Genomic DNA, 21,175 nt, shown 5'->3' with positions numbered 1-21,175 from the left:
GCTAAGGTCTTGATATTCATGGTGTAATGGTCAATTTTGCCACTTGAGGGCGCTCTCTGTAAAAAACTAAATCAAAACACTTAATCCCTTGCTCCAGCCACCTTGAGCAAGCAATCTTTCATATCCACCAACATTAAAACACATACTTAATTTGTTTTGTGGCCAGTTCGTCCACATCTAAGGATTAGCATTGACATTAAAGAGGGTGTGATTTACAGTATACGCATAAAAGCTTTAAGCATGGACCTATGACCTATTCACTGATGCACAACATGAGTAACAGAGTGGAACACATCAAGTCCCTTTAGAGTTAATATGTTCTAAATGTGACATATCCTGTTGTTTTCCAAGAAGTATGAGACATCCATCCATTACACTGAGAAGGACAATCTCAGACTGATTTTGTCCTGATACACACTTACAGTATTTGGCTGGATGAGGACCAGAGAGGCAGCCACAACTAATACCTTAGTAGTTCTTATGGGCTTATAATATTGAGCGTGGCGGCTTGTTTTGAAGCTGTCACATCGATCTTAGCATGAAATTCCATTTCTGGGGAATCGCTATGACTGGCACGCAGATGTTTCCAAACTTGCCCAGACCTTTTCTATGAATACCTGACATGGGCGAACACACATACACACCAAGACACACACTATAGAAGGCACTTTGCATATTTCGCCTATGCTTCAGTTCTCTCCACAGAAACATGATGCTAATAAATTAGTCAAAGTAACAAAGCACAGGCAGTCAGAAGACCTCCAGACCGCTGCAAACACTCTTCAATGCAGTGTTGGTTTGAGAGATGTCAGGCACAGGAATGTACGATGTGTGTGTACATGAATGTGTGCATATCTGCTCAACCATGAAACAGCTCTTATGTAACATGTTTGTGCACTTCTTATGTTCTAGCAACTCTTTCCCTCATGTAACTGTATCACCTTCGATCAACTTCTCACACGGCTTCTTCATTTTTTGGTATTGCTTGGCTCCCTCGCTCCGTGTCAGGTGTTTTCAGCCACGCTCTCATCTCACTGGTTCTATTATGTCTCAAGACACAGATGGAGGAGAAGGGAATGAAAGGAGAGGCCTTTTATGGTGGGATAGTGTCCACCTACTCTCTCTGAATAGTCTTGTAATTTCTCTGAAAGGTATCATTCTCACAGCTGGTCAGAGACGGGGACCTAACCTGGCCTGTGAGATGCTTTCTTCCACTCCCCAGTTATTACGAGATGATGTGCCAAACCAGTAAGGCCTGGTTTTAATACTGTGAGAAAAGCTGAAAATCAGATTGTAAAGATAAACAACTTCCTCTGAGTAGTGAAAGAGATGTTCAGTACAGTAATGACTTATATTCTTTATAGCATTTTGAATTACAACAGAAAAGCATACCTCTATTTCTATGTTATCTAATACAGCACTGTGGTTAGAAAAGCCATGGTCCGTGAAGATGGTCTTTTTAACCAAAAATCAAATTAAAAGACAATTATAGCACTGCAGAGCCACCGTGTCATAGATTTGCTTTATGAAACCTTTTGCCCAGAGATGATTATAAAGAACAGAAGGAGGATAATGGTATTATGGCAAATAGATGATGCAACAGCAAAATAAGTGCACCTCTGTCACAAATAAACACACGCATACAAAGGTAAACAAAGTGCATCCTTTTCTGTCAGACAAAAGTGGAAAAAACTGTGTCAACTCATGCTGTGAATACGACTAAAACAAATACCAGATGTGGTTGTTGAGATTGAATTCAATTCACGATCATGTCAGGTGGGTGGTAGTTACATTCCCCAAAAGGCTCCATCAAAGCTTTCAGAGACAGGAGCTTCATATCATAGTCTAGCCACATGCACTGCTGCTTTATGTTGTAACTGCAGCTAACAAAATGGGTGTGAATAAATTACAGGGAAACACAATGCAAAACACCAACTTAACTTTGTGGCTGAAAGGGAATGCACATTTTATTTTATTATCATTGGAAACTACTTGTTTTGACTTTAAACGAGTCACTTTTCCTATACGGCACTGTGAATGGAAATACCTAAGTATGAGTTCAGACAGGCCCAGGTGAAGCTGTTTGTACAATACATGCAAGACCGCAGGATCCTGCTGAAAGGAACATTCCATGATATTTAAGCTGCATAACTCATTTTCTGCTGACACCTTTACAACCAAATGCAGACACGCACTCCATAATGGTATTCAAAGGTATGAAGTTAATCACAATTACTGCTTCATATTTACATTTTAGCTTTCAAAATCTCTTCCACAGGTAAAGTCGTTGTCTTTGTGTTGATGTGCATTACCAGGCAATTCCACCATCAGTGTCAGTTTACTTTTAACATTTTCAAGCCCCTCAGCAATTCCAAATCCATATTTAAGAGAACTGTTTTTGTCACATTTAACTAAAACTAAAAAGCTGAATTGATATACCAGAGCTAATTTCAAGGTCATGTGTTCAGGAACTATGAGCAGCAGGAGGCACTGGGGACTACCTGTTGTTCAAAAGGAAGAGATGAAATGCTGTAGAACTAGGATAGAAACCTGATATTGCATACATCAATTTTCTATTACAGTATCTTGGCATGCTTCTAGAAAAAATGAGTGTTTAATAATCCATTCAAACAGAACAAAGCCACAGACAGCTGTTGTAGTTTTCTGGTTTGTGATTCTGTTTCAGTTGTCCTCTCTTCAAAACAGTCTTGTTTTAAAGCAGTGATTTTAGTTTGTGGGACAAATACAAAATTTATTTTTTGTTTTGCATACAGTATGTTGGCAAAGCCACAACCCCATAAACATGATTCAGTAGTTGTTTGGCACAAATACATCTGGGGCGGCAATCATTTTATGTTTTCCTAAATTAACCTGAGTAGAGTGATAGGCATACATGATTTCATCTTCTAATGTTAGGTTATAGACTATTTTGAGATTTTATTTTGCTTTTCAGCACTTTATAGACATGTTTTGACCATCACATTTTTAATTCAACAACAAAAAATAAACATTTTATTGAAAGTTTTTTTTTTATCACATTCCAGTACAAAAATACAACAGTAAAAGTAAGAAGTTAGCTAAGCTTGTTGAGGTCAGTGATTGTTAACACATGGATGGTGTCTCTTTACTTTTTTAGGCAACAGCATACCCTTTATTAAAGACATTTTTATTAGATTAGATTAGATTTTTACAGAAGCAATTACAACCTTCCCCTTCTAACACTTCCTCCTCATTGTTGCTGAAGCACATGCTGTAACATGAGCATTCTCTGCATCAGTGCTGTATTTTGTCATGGCCTCTAGAGGTGAGGTCTGGAAACTGCAAGGTGGCTGAATTTCAGAGTGTAATCTCTGTAATTAGTTATGGTACAGATAATCCAACAATGTAGCCTAGTGTAATCTGTCTGCTGCCGTCTCAGTTAGCATACCTCTAATATAAAAACTTTACTGTTTACATAATTTAAATCATATTAAGTCTAGTGCTGCCAACATGCTGTGTGTCTGGGACTTTCTCAAGCCATGTGTTGACACAGGTTAACCAACTTTTTATTATAATAGGCAAGGACTAATTCCCAAGTCACTCCCCCTGTATAATGTTAGTCTGTATGCTGTTGCCTTGGCAGTACAATTCCTAGCTGTTCCTCAGTAACTTACAGTAATCATGTGTAGTTACTTTTTAATATGGGATTTTGTATTTAAATTCTCAGGGGATTCATGTCACCACATTTATATTAACATTAATATTCTCGAAGAATGCCATTAATTTGAAACTGCTGACCGGAAATCGTATTTCTATTTCCTTGATGGCTTGACACCAGCGAACTTTTGACTACGGGATCTAAGGTTACAGGATAAAACACTCAGTTTTTCGTCGTATCAAGATCGACTACCAGCTAGATCACCTGTAAGTTGTTTTCACTTTGTCTTTTATTTTCTATCAGAATAATGTGAAACTGAAACGCTTTTGAAAGCGAGTAAAAAAAAGGATGCAACAAGTGCTGGTAAAGTTAAGTGAGCTCAGAGCGCTGCACTTGCAGGGTGATGACAGGCTGACAATAAACTGGGATACAACGAACACTTTTCTCGCTAACTCTGCTGTGCAACAAGAGAAATTACGCTTAATATAGTCGACGAACTTTACGAAGTAAGTTTGATCGGATTCGTTGCCATGTTATGTTGCCCAGTCGTCAAATAGTGGTTAACTAAAATAACCTAGATCTTTTCAATAATCAGTTAACGCCGGGTTGTGCTAACTTAACCTGATAAGTTGTTAATAACTGTATCATTAGGAGGTTAAAGTTGGGTTAAATTGAGCTAAAATAATGTCAAGCCAAAGGTAAGTTAAATGACAATATTAATCAAGATGTCAACAGCAACAACCCCAACGTCACAGACGCTAACGTTAATGACTAATTCCTTGTCAAATTCTGCAAGGATATTTGAATTGAATCAGCTCAATGCAATTAATTATGCAATTTTTTTTTGCACACCTGAGTGTTGTACCAACCTCTCTGCTTCTTGGGGAATTTAACCATTCTGAAACTGGCCATTTAGGATTTTTTAAATAATTATTTGTACTACACACCCACATAGTTGGCAGTTAAGGGAAGTATTATTTTCACTTATGAAGAGCAGTAGAGTTTTTTAAAGCCCTTTGTTGTGCTAGAAGATTATGTGGCAGTACAATACATCTTGAGATTCTTGAATCAGATAATAGTATAGGCTAATGGTGAAAACGACCAATAACACTCTTAATAAAAAAATGAGAAGCTTGAATTGGAGTGCCATTTTACAGCCGATACCATTTGTGAAAATCCACGATTCTTAATACCACTATGGCAAAAAAACAAAAACAGAACAATAAATCCCATGTATTTTAACATACACTCCTTAATTTAATAAAAACATTTATCTTTACAAAAAACAACAATAGCAACATGTTGACTTCAAGTAGACTAATGAATCAATAAAGAATCTAATCTGAAAAGGTAATGGAAAAATTACGAGATTTCAGTTATCAGCTATAGCTCAGTGACTAAAAAAAGAAAAAAAGCAGAGGCTACACACACACACACACACACACACACACACACACACACACACACATTCTTCTACTATGTGTGCAAACAGTAAAATGTACTGACAGACCATTAGTCCATAATATTTATTTAAAATCTTTTAAAACAGCTGTGATTACATTATGTTAGCCTAAACACGGTAGCCTTTAGCATTTAGTCATTGCAAACCTCATATGGAACATAGTTTGCTAGGCTACACAGCAATGTGTAGTCTCAAACAAAAACAATACTAACAACAGTTATCTCAGGATTAAGGATATAACAAGGAACACTTTGGATATGTTGTTAATGTAACTTGAATTGAAACTCACTTAATCTGAATGTCTGTCTAAAGTGATTTGCTAAGTTGAAAGTGTTTCCTCTTTTAGTATAAAATATATATGGCACTGTTTTTGTTGCAAATTTATTATTACTCCCTTTCTTTTCAAAGATTTGTTGCGGAGCTGTCGCTGCTGCTGCACTTTTCGCCCTCTTTCACGTTTTTGATCCCTGGTACCTACTGTCATGTTTTCAGAATTTTGGTATCGACTTGGTACAAAAACATCAGTTCTCGTAACATCCCTATTTACTACACGTGTTCTGAATGCACATATAGGCTACACAGTCTTTATGTTTATCAATTTGTTTACCTATCCTCTTTTACCTGTCTAGCTGTTATGTTGTGTTCTGTATGTGTTTGTCTCTTCCTTTTCTTGGTTGTTGCTGTGGGTCTATTGTTTGTACTTCCACTTCTCCTCTGTTCACCCTTACTTCCTAGTTATTTTTATTTCATGTTGTTTTCTTCTCGTTTCTTTATCTTTCCCACTTCAGAGATTGACCCCAAGTGAATAGCGTACTGTGTAAATGGCTGTTGTGGCCTCTTTATGTCGTAGCTATAAGTATTTCAAAATATTTTATTTATGTCTTTGGAAGCCATAATGTGTTTCCATTAGTGTGTGGTCTTCCCTGTCTGCTTTGTTTGTAGAGCAATCCTTTACGGATTTTATCAGATCATGTTTGTGTGAGTAACTGTTTGAGAATGAGGCATCGATGCTTTTCTGCAGATTTTTGTTTTGGTCATCTTCAATAAAATCTCCTAGTCCATTCAAATTGATCATTAATCCAAACCTCTTGAGCTTGACGATAGCTTTGGGAAACCTACATTTGAACATCCAAATATTTCTGCTTCTGGAAATGGATTTAGGCTTAGTGCTCCAGTAAGAATTGATTTAGTATTTTTCTGTAGTGTTTTCCCATGATACATTCGCATCTCACTATGGTCATAATGCAGGAATAAAGTGGAAAAATCATACAAAAATGTAAAGTGTTCAGTTGCATGACTATTTTGTCCCCTCCACATTATGAAATCCCTCTATGGTGACTCATCTGTCCAACTGCTCAACACTAGAACACATAAAGGCTTGTCTACCAGCTGAGAATCACACACGTACATGCAGACACGCACACAAACATACCCGGTCTTCTTCTCACAGACGCTAAATTATTGAAACCCCATCTTCTTCTCACCCCTTACACTAATGTATTGACTTTCGGGAACACTGGGAAAGTTTAGATCCACTATACCACATATACTATACTATACTACACCTTGCATGAGTTGAATATTTAGATTGTGTCTTGAATATAGCCATCAGATCTGCCTGTAGAGTTCATGATGCTCACATGTCAAGCAGTGACGGCCAGCACTGAATGTATTCATCATCATCTGATGTGAGCTGCAGTATAGAAAAAATATAACTAGACTAGCAGTTGTGCATGTGTAAATATTGGCTGTGTTTTGATTATTCTCTTCAGATTAATATTATAGATAATCTTAAGCAAAAGGATAGGCAAGAGTTGTTTAAGGAATAAAACAGATCAGTTTGCATACTGTGAGTTATTGTTCCTCAAACTTGTGAAGCTGACTGCTTTTGTTGTCATTTTGTGATTAAGTCTAATCTCCAGGTTGCATGTTCCATCGGCGGGAATATCCCAAGACTCTGCAGTAAGCCTGGGGGCAGAATGTGCCTATTATCTATTGACAAGTTGATACAGGATTGTTAATCCTCAGGTAGTCCTCTCCATTACCTTTATAAAAAAAAAAATCAATGGAAAAAGGTTAGACGTGTCATTGCTGTCCATGCGTTGGATACTGTCGGCTTAGTCACCTTCTCTTGCCGTGGCTCATCAGCTATCCTGTCACATTCACGCTGCAGAGATATAATTGGGCCCCTTTTCACTTGGTAAATGCTGTTCTGAGAACGAGACCTGTCTGCCACAGCAGAAGTAGGGTAATTTACTGCCGCTGAGGCTATGTATTACAAGGCAGATGATTGTGTTCAAGTGTACATGACATTGCTGAGAAAGTGATAGATGTGTGATAATAAAGTATAAACCTGCTGGCTAACATTCACAGACTGTATTGTCTCACTGTTCTGTTGGGAATGTACGTTGGAGAGCCTCACTATAATTTAGTTTACCACTGTGGACTGATGCCAGAGTGCATAGTGAATATGTGATGCACTGCACATTCATAAGGATTTTGATTTTGAAACAAAGATCAGGGCTAACAACATTGTTGTGACATCAAAGTGACTTTGGGGAAAATAAGTGAAGTTGCCTACTTATCTACAAATAGCAAAAAAAAGCTTCGGTTTTTGTCTTCTTGTTCAGGATGCAGAGTGAAACTACTGAATACATTAAGGATGAAGAACTGTTGGCCATGTATGCTTTGAGATAACAATAACCTGCAAAATAGTGGTTCTCAAACTGAGTAGGACCAGCCTGAGGGTCGTAGGGTGATTTTACGGGCGGCAAGATTAATAAGGGATAGGATGAGAAAATAACTTCTTACTATACAAATGCATTTTCAGGTTTCTCTTCAGCCATTCGCTAATATCAAATCAAATGAATCAACCTGAAAAGGGATTTCCGCTTCGCTGCTTCTTGCAGATGATGTAGCTCTGCTGGCTTCACTGGGCTCTGACTGCTGCTGTGCAAAGGGCTTGTTTGAATGCAGGTGTTAAGCTATTGAGGTGCGGGTCAGCAAATCTGAATCATGTTTTGGAAAGGAGAGGGTTGCTGTACAGATTGCAAAGGCAAATTTGTGATTTATAATTTTGGTGCATGTAACTAAAATTGACTTGCACACTCTTAACGTCCTAGGCGATTAATCTTGCGTGGTACTTGCCTTTAGCCATTTTCATCATGCGTGTCTGTGATTGGCACAGTTGGTTAAGAGATTTTTTTTTCCCCTTCCAATTTATGTTCCACTTGCTGTGCAAACATGAATATATATTGCAAGTGTGCTTGTGTATGCCCTCAGTGACCTCACATGACATACCAGTTTTCATTGGTCTTTGCACTTGTGCCTTTAAAATAGAACTGTGATTTTCCATAAAGCGAACAGCAGCATATAGTTGAGATAGTTGTGCGTGGCAGCAGCATTCTGATAATAATGGATATTGTGTGAGAGTGAAGTATGGAATTAGAAACCGAAGGAACAAATGGAAAGAAAGTCACAGTTTGTCGTAAGTCATAACTTTTTCTCTCAGTGACTGAAGCTTAACTGCAAAGAACTTACATGTGTAAATGATGTGATGGAAGGACCAAGAGTCCAACACATCAGGTGAGATACATTTGTGTACCAACAAGACTTGTAGTAGGCTAATTGTATGTTAAGACACAACATTGTAGGCTAGACAGTGGCATATATACTACAATGACTTCTATCATTCTATCACAAGCAGCTCCATTTTTTTCGGGTTTTTTTACACACAAATACCATCATATACCATATACTCCAATGAAATGTCAGGAAGCTATGTAAAAATAGAGACCCCTTCGTAATTACATGCATGTTGCCAAGTTGACCACCACTGTAAAACTTGTTAGATCACGTGATCTTGCATTGCCGGAGCCAATGTCTCATCAGTCATCAAAGAACTGTCAAGAGCACTTGAGGAAAATACAGCTGGTGTGAATGTAGATTTCTGTTCATTTGTGCAGCAAAATTCAGCTAATTTAGGATGTATTGAAATACGTGTCAATATGAATTTTAAAGATCAATTCATATATTGTGTAAAAACTGTTGCATACATCTTGATTGTCTCTTTACTGCGTTTCTGTTGTCAGCCTGTAACTTAAAAAAAATTCCCCACTGTCAAAAAAACATTCTGAGCTAATAACTTCTAATCCCCACCGACAAATTGAACAACAGCCTACACACACATACAAACAAACAAAACATTACAGTTCATCAGTTTAGTATAAACTGTAGCATTATCTGCTGATAACCAATAAACACTGTCAGCGCTTTAGGGCGAACTGGTAATTCCTTATTGATTTCACCTTATGTCCACATCAGTGATTAAAGAGCAACTGTGACAAAGGTGAGAAGTGATCTGGTATATTGATGGTCAGTTCTCCATGGGATGGACACAGTGTACTACCCAAATTGTCAATGATTTGTACGCCCTGTATATCAATAGCCTAATATGGCAGTAGATGGGTAATATTTGAGTGTGCCGGCTGGAGACAGAGCTGTACCATTAGTGTCACAGTGTGCTGCACAGCATCGTTCCTCTTAGCAAACAGAAATAAACCTGTTTGGTAGAAAGCTGCTGCGAAAATGGGACTGTGAGGAAGATGACATGGAAATGGAAAAGTTTGTTCCTTCATGCAGAAGGTTACAGGATGGAGTCAGGCCTGGTGACCTATTCCCTTCCTCTGTAACTCAACTCCAGTTCTCTACTACTCACTTCTTTTTCTCTGTTTCTTTTTCTTTCCTCGCCTCTGTATTCTTCTCGTCTTTATCACCCTCCACCCCCCAACTTTTTTTCTTCTTTCCCTTCTCGCTCTGTTAGGGAGTGGTGTTTTGTCATGTGACTTTTTGTCTGAACACAATTGCCGGTGCTTGCCATTGGCCAATTTTCTTTGAAAGAGCGTTGGTTTCCCGGGTGATGGGGAATGGCGGCACCACTTCACTTTTCTCTGCAGCTGCCCCCCTCCCCTCTGCATTGCTCTCTGCCAGCTCTCTCTCTGTGGCTCTGTCTCTTCCACAGGCTGTGGTGGATCAGGTAGCCCGTGAGCACGACACACATAGACAGTGGCAGGGTTGTGCAGCTCTTCCTCCTCTGCCGCTTCTCCTTTTTCGTCAGGCAGTGAGTCCTAGAGACCATTAGACTGCAGGAGGTGAGTGAAACAAATGGCTTTGTTTGTTGAGATTTTTTTCCCCCACTGAGTTTACACTTGTTTTGTTTGTTTTCCAGTTGAACACATGGCTGAACTTGTTATCAGTGCTGCAAAAATCATACGAAGTAAGCAGAAGAGCCAGGACAGATTAGTCTTTGATTAAACAATTAATACTTATTGTTTTAAAGTTAAATATAAGACAGAGGCAATTGGATGATTTGTGATATTGGGCTATATTATAAACTGACTTGTCTTTGTTTATTTGCTCTTATCACTTTTATTAGTCACCATGGTAAAATCATTCGATATGCTTTCGAAAATGCGTGCTCGCACTGTGACAGTATGGTTTAAGTGCTATTAACCGATTATGACTCATTCAGAAATCTTTTTCTGCACCAGTATCAACGTTTACTGTGATCACTACTAACTTAAGTGTGTGTGTCTGGGACACATTTTATACATTTCTTATGGTATGGTACGGTTGGCTTGGCACAGCTTTTTACAGGATAGACTGTGACTAAAACTATGTATAACATGGTCAAGATGGGTTATTTCCCTGCTGTAGTGAGAGCTGTACAGTAGGCTTAGTTCCTTTTTATGTTCCATGAGAGATTCAACAGCTGTGTGCGCTTTCCGTTCCGCTCTTCATGGCACGTACACACTATTGGTTGTGTTTGGGAATCAGACCACTTTGTGAGGATTTTCTGGCATTGGTTACCGTCCTGAAGTGGTGCCCTCTCTCCCCTCTGTTGTTGGGCTCCGTCAACCAGGTGGTCGCGTCTGTGTTTGGTCACCGTGGCAACACTGAAAACGGGCTCCCGGCCCCTCCCTCAGGTGCACTTTATCTGATGACCTGAAGGATCCTCTGCACATACAAACTCGCACTCCCGTACACAAACACACACTAGCATCTGTTTGCTGACACTGGACCCCTCACAGAGACAAGGGACACCTGAAAGAAGAGTTTGCCGCTGGCACAAGTGACTGGTTTTTGCTGCTTATGAAACCACAGAATGTGGTTGAGGAATGATGAGGAAAGCAAAATGGACTTCAGTAGTATACCTTTCTTCACTAAGTTAGCCTCAGGCTATACTCTTGTCTCTTTGTAAACAATCAAGCCATTTATTTCTGCCTGTTGACCTTAGACCACATCAAGCAGGTCAAGAGTCTGAAGTCTTGTTTTGTGTACGGTCATTCATCAAGGCTGGTTGTCTCTTGTTACCTGCAGGCAAATTAATCTGATTTAAAGCTGCGTGGTCAGATGGTGTGCAAATCAAGCAATTTGTAGGAACACGATAAAGCGAGCAGGAAGCAGGGCTCGTGTGGGCGTCATTGATCCAGCGCCCTGGTATCACGTCGCTGATGTAACCAGGAGAAAACTGGCGCTGAGGCCGTGTTGTTGCTTCTGACAGCCTGCCATGATGTCACCACTGCTGACCCGACAATCCTAACATTCCTGCTGATAGGGTTTGTTACGCAGACGTGGTGGGGGTATATGTGGGAGAGATTCACAGTCTTGCACACATATGGCCTTTGTCTAAGCGCTGATTAATAATCTGGCACATCCACCGACACACACACACACATACGTCATTAATTCAGTGTCATACACATGCCCACTCCAGCGCACATTCAGACCCTCTACCGCCCAGATAAAGATTGTGATGGCGGCCTTGTTAAAATTCAACAAGTCTTTAAGTGTCTGTACTTGAAGTTCTGGTGAATCCATTTTGCATATATTGTCCGCTTCAAACTAAAATGTCTGTTGTTAGACATGGAATGATTAGAGAGATCAAACTCCATTATGCACTGGTGTCATCACATCTTTTTGTGTGTGCGCATGCGTGCATACATTTCTCTGTGCATGATCTACAAAAGACTTTCTTCCTATAACACAGCTACAGCCTGCCTTTGATCCGCTAAAGCCACAGAGGGAAAGAGATGACAGGCCCGGTGCAGTGAAAGCTTTTAAATGCTGTTTGTGCTGTTTGAGCTGCAGGTGTTTGCATAGCCCTTTCCCCCCCAGACAGCAATGTTTTGAACAAATGGACAGACAAGTGAGGGTGACATCTTAGTCTATATGGAGGACAAATGGAAAAGCATTTAGACTCGACAAAGAGATGTTACAACAACATTGTCAGACAAACAAGCTACAGGCGGGGGCGTGTAGAGAAAGGTGTAGACAGGCAGACAGACTTGGCATCAGTGAGCGCATCCAGGGGGCCTCTCCCTCACTCTGTGTGAGGCTTACAAAGCTTTTGTTCACCTCCGACCCCTGACCTGCTCACACCTGATAGCTCCCCTGTCTCTAACAGGGGAGCTATCGCATTTCCTGTGTGCTCAGTGCCCACCTCTACTGGCTTTTGCTATTGCTGAGATCATCATTAAATCAGCAGTTCCACCCTCCTTGTCTTGCCAACCCTTTGTCTTTGTTTCCTTGCTCTCTTAGTGAACACTGTGCATTGACCGGGGTTGTAGCTTGTGGGTAGGGTCCCCCTTCTGTCCTGAGAAATCCTCAGCTAAGCCAGGACCTGAGGCTTGTAGGGAGGGGGGGATGGGGTCGCTGGCAGTAGCGCCTTGTTGACTTTGACTCTCTTTTGTTCCTGGGCTCACTTGCAAAGGTGGTAGTGGCTGTCAGGCCAGCCGCCAACTCTGTGCACAAGTGAAATGTTGAGGGCCCGACGACAGTGACAGCTTTCTCCCAGTACCAATCAGGCTGGCTTTAGCCTATTTTATTTACAAATATGAACATCACAGAGCAGCACAGTGTGACACTAATGGTAAAGCTTTATCTCAAGAGTCAGAGAATGACTATACATCTAGAAGTAGGATGAAAACAAACTGACTTAGGGATAAAGGAGATAGATTAGACATTTTGAGGCACTAGTTAGGTACCTCCAACATGACATGACCACTTGAAAGCATTAAAGAACAATGCTGTAGCTTGTAATCTAGGTCTAAATGTCACCTCTGAAATTAGTTTTGTCATATAGCCCCTCAAAAATGGCGCACGAGGCCATGTGAGAGGTAGCAGCATTTTGTGATAGTTACTTAGTCCTGAGCCGGTCTGGACTGGTTCTGAATAAAAAGGGAGAAAAAGAGATGATGTAGAAAGTCCGCTGGAGTGCGACCAAAGTCCCAACAACTTGGAAGCTGCTGAAAGCCAACAGAGACTCTCTTATGTGCTTCATTACTGCGATCTGAAGAGTGTTCAGAGGGGGGAAAATATAAGGCTGTCCACGCTGTGTTTGGAGGTATGCGGCGTTTGTTTACCAACAGTGTATATGTTAATCCAATTGACCCTCTCTTTCGGTCATTTTCACTCTTTGTCCTCACATTTACCTTGCCAATGTATTTTCAGCACAGCTGCTGTTTTAGTACAGAGATGATATGGTGACATGTATTGGCCTCCAAAAACATGAATCATCTTCTGAGCCAGGTTTCTGGGAAGAAAACAAAAGTCTTTGTCTTTTCGTGGTGTGTGGGATGTGCTATATTTACATCTCAACAGTGCAATTACCTTCGCTGGTGAAATTCATCCTGCCTGTCGTAATGATACACAAGGCATAGCTACACTACTGGAGCCACAGCACTGGCCTGACCATAATGAGACCGGAATGCTATACTTAAGCGTGTTTGGCACAAAAAGAGCATTACTACCTCGCGTTGCTTGCCATGAGTATGAAAACCGACGTCAACAAGAGTTCAATATTTTGTAACTTGTTTTGGCTCCTGAAAATAGACCAAACGTAGTCTTCTCTCATTCCATTCACTGTCCAGGCATTAGTCTTCACCGATGTGTTGTCCACCTGTTTAGGCTGTTTTTAGTAAAAGGCTGAATAAATAGAGAGGGAAGAAGGGGTGGGGGTTTCAACAGCGAAGATGGGAAGGGGTGAGCCGTAGCAGCAACTTAATGCTATTCACTCTTGGTGAATAATGGCCCACAAAGACATTATCAGCATGTATTCCCCTCACTTTGCTCCCCTCCACAGAACCTATTGAACTGCTGCCAGACCCAACCCGTCTATTTCTCAGCCTGAGAGCCATCTTCCTGTCTCTTCTGAGCCTCTTTGGACACATTTGTACCTAGTATCACTTGTTGAGATATTAACCTAGTAGTAGGTGATGATTGAAAGCAAATAACTATGTAGAGTACGGAGTTGAGTACATTTTCAGCCTTTGTGCGATGGGGATAAATGGTGAAGAAGTACAAAATGGAGAAGGATTTCTTCTTAAAGCGCAAGTTTTAAAGCTTTTTAGGCCTCCTCTTTGTTTTCTTTGCTCAATGCAGAGGGAGGGTTGGAGGAGGAGGAGGAAAGGGGGTTGCAAGAATGCTTGAGTCACACATAAAAAGAGGGATGATATGTGGGGTTTGACAGGGGAGGGTGGGATGAGGGAGGCACTGCAGTGGGAGCTGCCCTGAGGAATGCCTGGAAGGTGTCAGAGAAGTCTTTGGACTGATAATCCTCCACATGGCATTACAATACCCTCACCCACCACTCTGATTTCAGCCCTCCTTCTGTCTTCGAGCTCTCAAACCAATAAGGAGGACTCTCCGCCTGTTAACCTTTGCTTAGTCATGTCTTAAAAAAGCCCTTATAGGAACTTGGTATGGGTCTGACGATGGACAAGCACATGATCCCCTGAAGGTTATAGCCTGTCAGGATCCATAAAGTGTACTTACTTCTCTGTTGCTTTTAGAATGTCACTCTTCCTTGGCACCTCAGCTTTTTCTCACTGTGGTCTTTGGTACCTAAGCAATCCCTCAGGAGTCTCTCCCCCTTTTATTCTAGTGTAGTTTAAGTGATTTGTCAGACAACACAGCTCTTAGATGTGCCAAAAGCTTTGCTTTATAGACAGAACAGTTCACATAGATGTGAAGTGACTCTCCATGGGCCTCTGTGACTCAGCCTGGCTAAAAGCTACAGCATTCTTCACTGTGGTCTTTTGTTTGCATGATTTAATTAATCACATTAATGCAATTAATCCAAGACATCTATTTTTGGATCATCTGCTTTATACAATGTGCACACTGGTTATTAGGCGCTGTGACTGCATGTCCTCATTAGTATGTTCAGATAACAATCTGATGTCGGATAAAGGCAAAGTAAACCGTAAAGGATGAAGTAGGTATTGTCAGTGGCATGCTGTGAGTTCCAAATGGTTTCGTGCAGAAGGAAGTAAAATGTTCCTTTTTTAATATTTTGTGATACTGCAGTTGAAAGTGCATTTTGAATGCAATTTTTTTGTCTTTTGTTTAACTGGTTTTTAAACTTTTTAAATTCCCCTTTCCTTCCTGGACCTGAATTCTAGCACCTTTTGTGACAAGCATTTGTTCTGGTATTACCTAATGTTCTTGGCTCACACAAAGAAAATAAGTAAACTAATTAAAGTAACAGTTAGATGGTCAAAAGAGAAATTAAGTAGCCAGTGTAGAAGACAAAAATTTTGGTTAAAATAAGAACCCGACTGATATATCAGCCGATATTTGATGATCACAGATTAATCAGTATATATGTATGTATATGTGTGTATGTTTGTTTGTGTATATATATATATATATATATATATATATATATATATATATATATATATATATATATATATATATATATATATATATATATATATATATAGAGGCTGATAAGTAACAAGAAAAAGCAGGACAGGAATGAATAGAATATATTTGAGGTATTGTTTAGAAACAGAAAAGTGATGTTGTAGTTTATCCACCAGAGAGCACTGACAAGTTTTTTAAAGCTGTAAAATGTTTTAGGCCATACTTAAACAGTTTGTATATGTTATGTGTTTATGTAAAAAATTTATAAAGAGACTATTTTACTATATTGTTGTCAGGTTTGTAAACTCAAATATTGATATCAGCATGGCCTTTAAAAATCCAGTGTTGCTTTTGGTTTTTTGGTTTTTTTTGTTGGTTAAATATGAAATGAAGTAAAAAAAAAAAAAAGGGGAACATGTTCATATATAACAGTGTGCTGGATGCACTGAAATCTTCCAGTGAGAGCTGATAACAGCATTTATTTATTTTACTGTATGCTTATTCAAATGTTTTTGTGTTTTTCATAAGTAATTAGTCTATATTATATATAGATAATATATTTTAATAAATAGGTTTTTACTCTCTATTGTATCTAGGTCAAACTTGTAACTTCTGTTTTTAGGATGTCATTAGGGACAGTAAAGTCTGACTTTTTTCCCATTTAGGAGGTCTGCTTGGGGTCAGGTATATTTTCAGTGGCTAGGCTTTAGTTGAAGGTTTTTGAGGGAGGTGTGGTAAGGAAGGGGGGAAAAAAAGAGTCCAATAATGGTTCAAATGTAAGATTTGGTGAGATGTAATGATAGAGGAGAGGTGTTAATAGTAAAACATGTCATCTTGAGGGGCTCCCATACAGTCCTGCTGAGCGATTGGTCACGCATGTCTTGGCTCTGCGTTTGTGTGTAGGAGGGATGGACTGTGGAGCACTTCAGGATTGTGGCATTGTTTCATAAATGAATGCTGAGTGGCTCCTATAATTTACTAGGCTTTTGTTTTGTGTTGCTCTCTGGAACAGAGTGGTCAGATTTAGGCCGCTTGGTTCTCTCATTTACCCACAGGGCGTTGTCCAGCTCAAACACAGACAAACACACGCAGTCTAATTGCACCTGGTCTGCCGGACTATGACCTCATTCCAGGAAAAGGAAAAGAAAATCACCTGACAGACTCATTTGTGTAATCAGCTGTTCATGTGACTGGAGGCCAGAGGGTGTATGTCTAAAGCCTCAGGTGATAGATGCATGCAAAGAGTTTCGAGTTGATCCTGCTCGTATCTCTGAGTGTTCTTACAAGCAGTCCCTTATGTCACTGGGGAATGCAGAATACAAAGGGAATAACTGAGAAAACTGATACACAGAGAGCGCGACAAAGCCGAAAACACGCTTTCAACTACCTGAAAAGGGGGACGTACCTGATCTGTCAGCACAGCAAGAAAGGGTGGAGAGAAAGAGAGTGTGAGAGAGAGAGAGAGAGGAGTGACTGTGAGGGTGTGTTTTTGTGTGGGTGAGAGACACAGTGAGAAGGAGGAGGGGTGTAGACCGAGAGAGAGAGAGAAACCTAGCTGGCTCTCAGATCTTGGCTGCGGTGAGGACACCCAGGAGAAGTGCATTCCTGAGGCAGCAAGCGAGGAGAAGGCACAGATAAGGGAAGATAGAGCGGAGAAGTCGTGACATCCTTTAAATCTCCCCCTGACCAAGTCTGACTGCCTCTGACCTGCGCCGGACTCGCACGCTCCACGCACACTCACCCGCTGCCTTTGCACACCAGCTGCACAACCGGCTCTGCTGCTCTCTCAGACGTAAAGGATTCCCCTTCGAGCGAGGAAAAGAGACGGAGAGAATTAAAATCAGACAGAGGGAATAAAGACAACGGAGAGAAGGACAGGATCCTCTCACTCGGTGAGTGGAAGGGCTTGTTTCAGAGAGTGTTTGAATGTGTCCTTGCCTGTTTGAATGTCAGTGTCAGGAAGTTTCTCTGAAGTCTGCCGATCTCTCTGTGGCTGTGCTATTTGTTCCAGCATGCATGTAAAGAGAGCAATTATGAGTATTTTTTTAAGTGTGTATATAAGTGTGAATCTTGTGTTGTGTCTTTGGGGTGCTGAGCTGTGTCTTCACCTGTTAACGCTAGACTCGTGCCACCCAAGTATTCCTGTATGAAACAAAAGGACTCAAACCTGTTTGGGTGAAACTTCACTCTTTGTGCACTCGTTTTTTGTGTGTGCGTGTGTGTGTGTGTGTGTGTGTGTGTGTGTGTGTGTTTGGAGCAGTCCCAGTGTGAGTCAGTGAGCAGCCCTCTATATGCATGTTTTTGATTGAGTCATTTAAGTCATTTACCATGTTGGAACTATGAGACAGAGTGCAGGCTATCTCTTTCACAGGTCTCACAGTCACACGGGCTGCTCCTTTTACCACTGTGGGATTAAAGATTAATTTATGGAGGGCACGGGCAGAGTTCAGCTCGCTCGCTGCGTGTTCTCTTACCGCATTTAACTGTTAACGTGCTACACATCTCAAATGCCAACACTGTGCAAGTCTAATGCACCAAACCACTCTAAGCCTGTTTAAACATTGACTCATCATTATGCATGGCTAGTATCTTATTTAACATTTCCCAGCATGGTATGTGTCAGATAGTGGAACTTGGAGCTCATTAGCAGGCTGTATTTGTTATCCAATCAGGACCCATCGATTGGTACCCCCCTCCCCTCCCTCACCCCTTGGGAGGTGATTTTTTTCCCCCTGACTGACTGTGGGAGTTACACAGTTACAGCATATGTGTTATCTCTGTTTGTGTTTTTCACACAGTGAACTTGGTTCCAAAGAGATAGTGTCATCATAATAGATGGTTGTAAGGGAAAGAGCCAAATGGACAAGTTTTACTCAAGCATATATCATTTATTTATTCATTTATTTTAGTTAGTAGTTATCACTGGTGGGGTGGTGGTGGCGCATAGATAAGATGCGAATTGGTGTGGGAGACCTGGGTTCGTTTCCCACTGTGAGACGTCCACCAATGTGTCCCTGAGCAAGACATTTAACCCCTAGTTGCTCCAGAGGCGTGCGACCTCTGACATGTATAGCAATTGTAAGTCGCTTTGGATAAAAGCATCAGCTAAATGAATAAATGTAAATGTATCACATTTAATTGTTACTGCTATTTTTCTTTTTCAGTTATGTGTACCTGCACTTGGTAACCCTCATTTAACTGTACCAGGTGCTGATACTGACTCTGAATACCACAAGCGCCTTGAAAAACCATTTGTCTTCAGTATAGAGTATTTATTACCTCAGTTACTTGATATAATGTACTGCTAAATGCCCCCTCTCTTTGAGGCACTAAAGATATTATACCTAAAGTGACTGTCAGATGATAATTATGTGGTTGCCAGCAGTCTGAACGCATTTTAAAACTTTGAACTTTCTTCCCAGCCTTGTTCAGTTAGCACTTCCTTTCTCTCCACCTTCCCTTTGTATCTCCCCCTCGCTGCCTGGATATTTCTTATTTTCTATCACTTGAATGAGCTTGTTCAGCATGGAGAGAGCAGAGTGTCCTCTGAGAGTCGCCTTGCCTTGTTCTCCGCAATGTTATTTTTACTGCTCTTTCACTGCTTGAATACACAGATGGACTCCCCTCTTCTTCCAGAATAGTCTGTCTGCGTCTCTGTCAGTGTGTCTGTCTTTCACTCAGCTGGCATGGCAAGCAGATTGAGTGTATGCCGAGATACCTCTTGGGAATTCTTGATGGGAATTTTTCAGAGTCATTCTTCATGCTGTGAAGTGACTTCTTTTCTCACCGTCCTCATGAGGAGCGTTTCCCAACTTCTGCAGATGCACTCAGGGCCAGACGTAATTGGAAATGCTATGACAGCATAACAGTGAAATAACATGTTTGCATGTTTGGGGTTGTGATTATTTTTGGGAAGGTGGCTTGAACCACTTCCCCTCCCTTCTTTCTCACGTGTTGCTCTGTCTACCTCTCTTGCTCCCTCTTGTTCTTTCCGTGTGTCCTTCCCCTGCCTGTGCAATGTGACAGAAAGTAGTGCTGTGCTCGGCTCATGTCGGATCCATTAGGGATGAAAGCACACTGCAGTGATAAAAGATTGATCCAGTCCCCCTTGCATCACACTCACATCCCTCACACCCTGCTTCCTCATCCTTCCTTACACCACTATTTCCAATCCAAAGTCAACCCAGTTTTCAATTTATCAAATCATCTGCACTCCTCTAAATAAATCATCCTCACCAAGTTTACTATGGCAGACTTTCCCCGCAGGATTTCATAAAGGGGAACATTTTAGTTTTTTTTGTGCCTGTATGTACAAGGTTACAAGATCTCGGTGATGCAAAGAAAAGATCTTCCTTCTCCTGAAATTCTCTTGGCAGCACATGCAAAAAAGTAGAACCTCATTCACTCTCCAGGTGTTTTTGTTCTACCAGGGTAATATGTATTTGGCTAGCATAGCCAGCTAAGCATACACAGGCCTTGCTTCACCTGTTGTATCCGAGGAGGCAAAGACAAACACAACAGACCTGTAGTTTGTCAGCTGGGAGCCTATAATTACTGAGAGGAAGGAGGGGATTTGGAAAAGGAATTTCACTGCGGGTTCTGCTTTTAGATCTTAAGACATGAACATTTCAAGAGCACCTGAAAACACAGTTTTTGTGTTGTAAAACTGCAGAAATTTCTGGACCAATCAGAAACAAGTGTTTAAATCTTTTGATCCCAGCTGGAAGTTTGAGAAACATATCCCTAAGGGAATGGTTTGTTGTACTTGTTTTTGTCTTCAGTCAACCTTTTTAGGGAGTGTTGTTGAAATAATTTTAGGTCATTGAGCAACATACATGTCGTTAGCCTCAATCTCTCTTCATTCATGCAGCATGTGTAGGTCAGAGGTTAGATTAAAACACCTTCTCTCAGAATGTCCTTTCAGAGCTTATTCCTAAGGACATGTTCCCAAGTGAGTCCAGCTGGCTGGAAAGTCAACCTGAGTGAATGCTGTCATGCCCTGTCAGTGTGAACTTCGCGTAGCCTTCATGGGCATTTGCCCTGTCTTGTCATCAAACCAGTAGCTTCACATTTCCTGTTCTGTTGTAACAGTTTGACACCACTGGCAGGTAATAGTTGCTGGGGATGTCTCCGTCTGTTTGTCTCTCTGTCCATGGCTCTCGGTCCTATCGTGTATAGTGATTGTTGTGCTGTAAACATCTCTGCCAGCCCCCCTGGGATAGTCATGTGACTGTGTGTGTGAGACAGTGAGCAGCAGGTTGCTCCCTCAACCAGCCACGCTGTGTTGACTCTCTCCACACAGGGCTCTCTGGGCAGTAAATAACATGGTGCCTAAATAACATGGACCGGGGGGGGGGGGGGGGGGA

The 21,175-nt window shown here is 40.9% G+C and overlaps 1 protein-coding gene across 7 annotated transcripts in view; it reads left to right on the top strand.

The window, feature by feature from the left end:
• The first annotated feature begins 3,759 nt into the window (after window positions 1–3,759).
• rassf7a (Ras association domain family member 7a) overlaps window positions 3,760–21,175 on the top strand; it is a 36,935-nt gene continuing 19,519 nt past the window's right edge. For 2 of the 7 annotated variants that reach the window (XM_046038073.1, XM_046038075.1), the window contains exons 1-2: window positions 3,787–3,903; window positions 10,120–10,249. The gene's annotated coding sequence lies outside the window, so the exon portion shown is untranslated. Of the gene's footprint in view, window positions 3,904–4,027; window positions 4,144–10,119; window positions 10,250–17,346; window positions 17,702–21,175 lie in introns of those variants that run through there. The other 5 variants (XM_046038072.1, XM_046038077.1, XM_046038076.1 and 2 more) reach the window with 5 other exon arrangements.

Source organism: Micropterus dolomieu, linkage group LG22 (genome assembly GCF_021292245.1).
Source record: "Micropterus dolomieu isolate WLL.071019.BEF.003 ecotype Adirondacks linkage group LG22, ASM2129224v1, whole genome shotgun sequence".
NCBI lineage: Eukaryota > Metazoa > Chordata > Actinopteri > Centrarchiformes > Centrarchidae > Micropterus > Micropterus dolomieu.
The sequence above is the reverse complement of the archived record's forward strand: the minus strand, read 5'-3'. Positions and strand labels throughout refer to the sequence as shown.